Here is a 9459-nt window from a genome sequence, read left to right on the forward strand (position 1 = left end):
CTATCAGGTCAAATTGCACATATTTGAGGTGTTGAGGGGGGTAATTGCACTTTTTTTTACGTTCAGGGACCTAATTGCACTTTCACGTTTCGTTCAGGATCAATTTGGACCTTATTCCTAAAATGGTTGATGAATGAATGAGAATTTGATGTCGAGACGTAACAATTAGAAGAATTGCGGAGAAACAAACTTGACTCCTATTTGAAATAATAATGTGGCTATGTACTAATGTATATGTAAGTATTTATATATATATATATATATATATATATATATATATATATATATTTAACAAAATTGAAATGTGTTGTTAGAAGGCTCATTTTAACCTGAAATGATATTAAGTGTGCATGAGTTATTGGGTATGTGACACTTTAATTAACAAGTATCTACAAAAAAAAAAAAAAGGAATTTGATAACATCATAGTTAAACATTACAAGTGCATTAATAGTTAATACTTAATACCCAATATTATTCTGGAGTTAGAATAATTAAATTTATAACCTTCAATCTTAATGGAATTAAATTTGTAACAGCCTGTTGATTTAATTTTGAATTGGTAACTGTAGCATGCTTAAGTATATATATTCCAAGATCAAGTTAGAGCTATATATGTCCAAACAAGCACAATAACCACATAATTGGGGTAAGAGAATGGGCAAGTTGAGTGTGTTAACCGTCCTTCTTGTGGTGTTTATCATCTCTTCAGGTTTATATTCCATTTTTTTTATTAAATCATTGTCACTTTTAAACTTCTTGATCTATTCAAACACAATACACCAGTGTGTGTGTGTATATATATATATATATATATATATATATATATATATATATTAGTACATTAATTGTATGTAATTATGTTGTATTTAATTTATTATTACTATACAAGGAATAAATAATATAACTATCTTTTTTTATTTCATCAGATTTAACAAAAACAAACGGTGACGACGGGAATCTCAAATGTTGCTTTAACAATCACATTGGAGAATGCATTCCCGGTAATGCAGCTGAAGATAGCAAATGTGACAACCTCTGCAAACAAAGCAATTGCCGTGGAGGCCATTGCAAAGTCGAAGGGTCAAAACCACCCAATCATTTTTGTCATTGCTTTTGTTAGGAAATCAAACATGCATAGACACACAATGAACGTATCCACGCTTAAAAGAATATATCATATTTAGTACTCATGGATCAATTAAATATAATAGATGAATTTTTCAATGTTTTTGAACTAATTCAAATGTATGGTAATCTGTCATAGGTGTTGGTGACCGAATAAAGTTAAATGTTGAATTTAAATTAGAGTAAGGTTGTTTGCACATCTAATTTAGTTTTATACACTACTACTACTACTACAAAAAAAAAGACTTTAACGTCGGTTTTTTGACCCCATTTAATGTCGGTTATCTTTCGACGTTGTCTTTCGAGACGTAGTACATAAATGATACGACGTCGGTTAAACAACCGACATCGTATATTTTTTTAAAATTAAAAAATTAACTTATGAATTTTCAAAAAAAAAAAAAAATTAACTTATGACATCGGCTATTTGTATATATAGCCGACGTCGTATTGTTTTTTTTTTTTTAAATAATTAATATACGACGTCGGCTTTTTAGATAAGGCCGACGCCGTATATATTTTTTTTTTTAAAAAATAATTCACTTAAGACGTCGGTTTATACAATTAACCGACGTCTTAAGTTAAATACTTTTTTTTTTTAATAATACGACATTGGATATTTACTAAATATCCGATGTTGTATATTAATTATTACGATTTTTAATTACTACGATGTCGGTGTTTCACTGAAATCCAACGTCGTATAGTTATTTTTTTTTTAAATATTAAAATTATTTTATGATTTCTACTAAAATTTGTACAGTTTTACAGTTTCAATCCACATCAATTTTCAGAACATGTGCAACAATTTGACATTCAATATCAACTAATTTGAAATTAATATACATAACACAATTCATTAAACTAATTCAAGCTACTAAACATGAAACTAATATAAAGAACACAATTCATTAAACTAATTCAAGCTACTAAACATGAAACTAATATAAATAACATAGTTCATCAAAACTACTAAACACCAAGCCAATAAACATAAACTAATTTTAAACGTAAAGTATCAACTAAGAAGCATTTTATTAACCCATTCATCAATAAGAAACTTAGACCATTTGTCTCTAACTTTATCAATCTCTTGTTTATTGTAGGGCAATCTTTTATATATTATATATAAGTACTTTTATTTAAAACGTAATTAATACTTACTTGAGAACATATGGGGCTAAATATACAAATTTCTTTCCATATTGCATGGTGGCATTTATATACGATTTCCTATCATCTGTACTATTCATGTTTAGTTGAATGCAATATGGATCTAGGAAGCCATACATGTCTTTTGATGCAACTCAAAACTAATATAAATACCCCTATTCACAAAGATAACCAATTATATATAGATTACTAAAAATTATGATGATATTATAAATATAAAACTATTATGAACAAACAATACTAAAGAACTTATTAACTTATAAAGAACTGAAATAGAGAAATATCGATGGTCTCCATATTTAAGAAACACATTATCTACACATTTTCAAGGTGCAAGTCATACTCAATGTTTCTCATAATACCACGAGCCATATAGATCACAAGATTGTGTTCAAGACGGCTAGCTATTGTAAAGGCCTTTTTGCATACAACAGTCAAAGAATCTGGATCAACTATAGTGAATTCTTGATGTACGGATTGCGCACCCGATTGAAAAGTCAATTTGGTATTTTCTTTTAACTGTGAATTATAATACAAGTAAGAATTATTATTTTAAAAAGTAAATTACTTACTATTTTAAAATAGAAATATTTTCAGTGTACATACCGCATCAGCTTCAGTACATAACTCTACCAGCTTCTTTGGCCAAATAATAAAGTGTTGAATTGCATCACCTACAATCTGAACCTCACTGGTGGGGATTGGTACATATGCACTTGGATCAATAACTTCATTTACGTTCACCTTCACTTGATTTACATCCAGTACAACCCCATGAACCTGTCCACCACTGTAAGCTGTCTCATATGCCACTAGACGTCTAATTGGATCTTCTAAGAACAATTGACATTGTGCCCTTAACTGCATTAATTTTTAATTAAGAATCATATAAAATGTTATTGATAAATAATAATAATAAGATTAACTATAAACGACTACTTACAATCGGTAAATTAGCAAAAGGGTCCGGGGAACTAGTTTTGTCACTTCGAGATTGTGGCCCAGCATCCACACGTACGTCATTCCCCTGCTTTGATTGTACAGATTGGTGAACAGGAGTCTGCAGAGAACCAAATTGCAGCATCATCTCAGCCATTCGTGCCTCAAATTGCTGAGTTAATTGCTAACTCAATTCCTCCTGCTGAGAAATAAATTGCTGATTTTGTTTTTCTAACGCGTGTGTAACAGCAGCATCAACCAATCGTTGAACATCTTCAGAAGGCTTTTGGTGACGTTTTGCATGGCCAAATACACTTTTGATGCCATGTCCTCTTCCCATGGCTCTAACACGTCCAGAATTCTCATTAGTACCCAATGCAATGATCGATGAATCTTGTCTTCAATCCTCAACAAATTCTCTTTGAGAAATTTGCAACTCAATAGCATCCTAACATATATAAAAAAAATTATTAAATAATAATTACTATTAATGTAGTAAATGACAACATATTTACTTACAATTTTTTCGCCACCAATCTAATTGATTTAGTGCGAAAATTTCCTGACTTATCAATTCTTGCTTTCTTCCACTTTTTGGCTCTACGTGTGGGACTTGGAGGAGTCATTGTATACGACGGATCTGCATCAACACATGCTTGTTTTTCTTTCAACTTCTCATCCATCATCATCTTCTCCAACCTTTTATAACCTCCCCGAGCTAAAAGATGTGGTTGAATATTCTTAGCTGGTATGTCTTGATATTTTTTTCCTTTTGCCTACATAAATACAAAATATTAATCAAGCTCATTCCATGTCCCTTGTTCAAAATATTGATAGAATAATAATGATACCTCATATGCTGGACTTGTATGCTGCTGGAAAAACTCATTCCATGTCTCTTGTTCAAGGAAGTCGTATTTTTTACAAGGGTTCCTACCTGCAAAAGAACCGTATGTATACTTGTTGACCAATTTTGTTTTAAAATCTTTCCACCGGTCACCCACATAGCTTATCCAATATTTCCTCATATCAGTTGTGTCGGGAATATCATAAGTACTCTACAAAACAAGATTATTTATTAGTTAGAAATGTAATTATATTAACTTTGTGTATAAATTTAAATCTTAAATAATAAAAGTTACCAGGATATCTTTCCAAATAGTAGCCTTAGTCTTTTCTGGGACATTCGGCCATTCATCTATTGTGATAGGAGTATTGATTCGTCCCACTAATGCAACATAACTTTTAAATGCATTGCCAGCTGGCCCGAAGATAGGCTCCAATCTATCAAGCTCAATTTGTTGTTTCCCCAAAGTAGAACGCTGCAGAATGATTTTTTACATACGAGTGGCACCCCTCGTCTTAGAAGTGGTATTACTACTTTGAGTAGTATGAGTACCTTGTGCAGTACATCATCATTTGCTGAATCCATACGCCTGTTTAGAAAGAAAAAATTATTAGAATATATAGAAGTATTAGAATAAGAAAACTAAAAAACAGAATAAATATACTTAATTAAAGCATTACAAGGACACAAGAACACAAGACCTTTTTTGATTACAACATTTCTTATAAGGACACAAGAACCTCTTATTACTATTCGGAAGGTTATTCTTTGCAAAGTCTAAAATTTTCTAACTCCATCTTCGTATTCCGTACTAAGTCGATTAGCATTCATCCAACTTTTATCCATCACAAGCCAATCTATAATAATAATAATCCTAATTAAACTTTTGTTAACACTATTTTTAACTAATTTCTATTATAATAACTACTACAACAACTACTAAAATTTGAAATATAAACATAATAATTCTTAAAATTCAACATATATATACAAAAAAATTCAACATATATATACAAAACTATTAATATGTCATTTGTTTTATTTAATTAAACATTTAAAGTCAATATTCAATAAATTAATTTTAATTTATGAACTTTACAGTATAGTTTTAGAAATTTATAAACTAATTTTTTAATGTCTTCTTTATTTAATCAAGGTTGAAAAAATCGCTCGCCAGTTTTTTTTTCTTTTTTTTTTTTTTTACTTTTAATTTTAATTTTAATTTTATTTTTTTTTTAAAAAAAAATAGTTAAACTCCTGCCTAGGCCGCCTAGACGACCGCCTAGTCCACGACAACCTACTCGGCGCCTAGGCCGCCTTGGCGGGCGAATGTCTAGAATGACTATTCCGCCGAATTTCTAGGCGGTCGGCCGTCGCCTAATCGGCGCCTAGGCGCGATTTTTGCAACACTGTATTTAATTAAACATTTAAAAACAATGCCAAGCTCCTTGTGTTCAGATGACATGTAATGATTCTCTTATATAAGAGGTCATGAGATCGAGTCTTTGTGGAGGTGAACAGATACTACAATATAAGACAAAAAAATGACATTTTCATAAAATTTAAAAATTAGTTTGTTTACATATTAAACTTTTAACATTTTGTCTTAAAAAAAATTAACATTTTGAAATATAATTATTAGCCTAATCATGATCTACCATCCCATAATGTGAAGTAACAATATTGTTGCGAATTTCTTTCATTTAATAATAATAATAATAATAATAATAATAATAATAATAATAATAATAATAATAATAATAATAATAATAATAATAATATAATAATAATAATAATAACAACAACAACAACAACAACAACAACAACAATAATAATATTGCGGTAAAAGTTGCGAAAAAAGGAGAAGAGAAAAAGATTTTAATCGGGAAGGGCAAAAGATGTCGTTTCTTTAAAAGAATAAGGTCAAAGATGGAAAAAAAAATGTTAGGAAGCTACTAGCTTATTTTGAAATGCTATTTAAGGTAGCGTTCCAAATAAGCTCTTATTTTAAGGTATGAGCTTATTTTGAAAACATTACCAAATAAAGCTTATAGCTTATTAGTAGCTTGAAATAAACTATAAGCTCCTGAATAAGTTCTGCCAATAAAGTCAGTAGTTTCCAAACAATATTAAGAACTTAATTTTATTCTAATAACTACTTTACAGTATATTCTTAGAGAATTTCAAACAATTTTTTTTTTCAATACACAATGTTTTCACTTTTCAATTGTTTAAAGTTTCTAGAATAAAATTAGTTTTAAATATTCTTTCCTAAAGTTAATTAATGAATGATCCTGACTATTGACATTTATCAAATTTTATTATTATTTACTTTCAATTGACTATAATTGTTTCATGGTCTATTGATTTTGTTTCAAATTTTTGTAATTCATTTAAATATTTGATTATTAGACGCTAAATTTAAGGGTAAGAAATGTAAAAATTAGCCAGTAGAATCACCTATCCAAATTTGCATAATTAAGGGTGTTGAAACTATTAGGACTATGTTATCCATATTAGACTAGGACTATGTTATCCATATTAGACTAACTATATTATTCATGTTAGACTAGGATTTTATATAGTATCTATATATTCTCTCTCTGTACTCTCAGACATTATGATTGAATACAACACAATCTATATTCTCATCTGGTATCAGTTTCCAGGTTTTCTCTCATGGAGCTAGGGTTTAGTGCTTAAGAGTGTCGCTAATTACAATTGTTGGTTGATGTGGTTCCATAATTACAATGAGCACTTATAAAGGTTACCGAGAATCGTGTCAAATTTGTAAAGGTTTCGGCCACACAGGAGCTAATTGTTTATGGCGCTATGATGAACCGTGTCAAATTTGTAAAGCTCTCGGCCACACGGGAGCCAATTGTTTTTGGCTCTATGCTGATCCATGTCAAATTTGTAAATGTTTCGGTCACACAGGAGCCAATTATTTTCGGCGATATTTAGGGGCTTCGGGTTCTCAGCGTTTTGCAACCTCCCCGGCTCCTCAGGCGAATGTGGTTATCTCTGTTGAGAATGGTGATTTCACAGGTCCACATGAGTGGTTCCCAGACACTGGTGCTACGAATCATGCTACACCTGATTCGTCCTTGATGACTTCCGCCAACAAGTTATAATGGCCCGGAAACTTTGCGAGTCGGCAGTGGGCCAGTGGTACAGGTTTGCCTATTGTTAATGTTGGTTCTGCTTCGTTAGCCACTAATTCTAGATCCTTTACATTGCGTGATGTTTTAAAGTTGCCCACACCATCAAATCAGTGATCAATTACTCATTCAGTACTTTATGAAGGACTTTTTCCAATGGATAGAGAATCATGATTGATGCCACGAGTGGTGGTGCTTTAGTTGACAAGACACCAGACGCTGCAAGAACTCTAATTGCAAACATGACAGCAAATTCTCAACAGTTTGGCAATAGACTTGTGTAACACCTCTAATTTTTAAAACTTTTAATACTTATGAAATAAAGGCAATTCTGGCATCAACTTCCAAACAGGGCATAAACTAAACATAATAGTCGGGGTGTTATGCCACACCTAGGTTTGAGAACCTAGATGCACAGGCTAAGACTATCCAGACAAACAAATCCACAAGTCAACAATCAATTACAATCCAGGGCACGCAGACCCACCACTACAGCTAGGGACAACTAGACTAAGAATACGAGTCCATCTAGCACGCTCCTCAGCTAATGATCATCACCTAAAAAACACATCGTAGCAACCGTCAGCGAATAATGCTGAGTAATCCGCTCCTACGCGTTAAGTACAATAAATATAAGTATAAGAAATCGTTTTGAAACTGGAATACATATATCATCTTAAGCAACTCTAGCTTTAAATCAAGATCAAGACTCAAGACACACCATAGACTTGACACTTCAGAACAATCATAAAGACTAGCATGCATCCTAAGAATACGATACAAAACATAATAGACAGATAATCATATAAATAATAAATAGAGACAACAAGGGAATTCAAGGACAATCCATTAGCAAGTAATCATCAAGCCACACAATCCATCTTCCAACTTTATATCAAGTTCCACCCTTTTCACTCCACTCCATCCTTATTTCAGTTCCAACCTGTACCTCCAGGCCACCCTTATACCTCCTCCTTATTCCTCCGAAGCAACTACATGCTCCACTCCGCAAACACCAACAAGTCCACCAACATGGTAGCACCGAAGTGTCATTCGCATGGTCCGTACCTCTAGTACCAATACCAAAGGGTTAGCGCATATAGCTCTAATATGACATCGCGGCACTTATACCCTGACCCAGGCCTTTAGCCAGCTAGTCTAAAGGGTGGTCCGTGCCTTTAGCACGATAACCGAGCACTCGTAGTGCATTCCGCCAACAATTCATTTCCACCAATCACAACCTCATCATCATCAATCACACCGATCATTGCGCAATGACCACGATACTCATCATCATTCAATCAATCAACACATAATCAATCAATAACAATCAAGACATAACAATAGCGGCACACACTACACATAAATTCCTAGAACGGTATTCAAAACATCAAACGAGACTCATACACATCAAACGGGATACAACGGGACACAGGAAAACATCAAACGGGGAAAAGCACCCCACCGCACCGCGCCATTCCAGCGGGTGGTGGACCACCCGCCAGTATTGGCACTATTCCAGCGGGTGCCCGGCGAGCAGTCGCTTGCCCACCGGCTGCCCGCTGGAATCGGGTAACATGGGCAGCGGGTAGGTGGTGGGGATTCGTCTCCCCACCTATCTCCCACTGGTACGAGGGTAGAAAATCCGGTTCGGGGTTCGTTCGTGGAACCCAAAACCTTGTCCAAACACATTCTGACACGCAACAACAATATCACGGAATCAATTAACGAAGATCAAACCAAGAATCATTCCAAAAACGTTTTAACACGATTCCTAAACATGCCAAAACTCAACATCAATCATATAACGGTTCAGGAGCATCCGGAAATCCTAGGCTAGACTCAACACCCGATCATGCATAAGCCCACCCAAATATACCAAGAACATTAGAACAACGAGATTCACGATATAAACCATAGGGACAAGCTCTAGACATAATTAAATACAAGATCACACATATAATCAATCACAACATCAAAATCATCAAGATTATCAAATAAGCACAATATAATTCCTAGGCAAGGCTCTATCAAGACTCAATCACAGAATCATCCATACAATTATCAAAGGAGCCAATAAATAAGATATAGCAAGGAAAATAGGTTTTGTAAGACATGGGTTACCTCTTAGCCCTAATTAATATCCTTGGCTACTAAGGTTCTTCTCTAAGATCTCCCTGCGATGGATTCATCTAGGTTCGGTGGTGGGGAAT

Source organism: Ipomoea nil, unplaced genomic scaffold (assembly GCF_001879475.1).
Source record: "Ipomoea nil cultivar Tokyo-kokei standard unplaced genomic scaffold, Asagao_1.1 scaffold2845, whole genome shotgun sequence".
NCBI lineage: Eukaryota > Viridiplantae > Streptophyta > Magnoliopsida > Solanales > Convolvulaceae > Ipomoea > Ipomoea nil.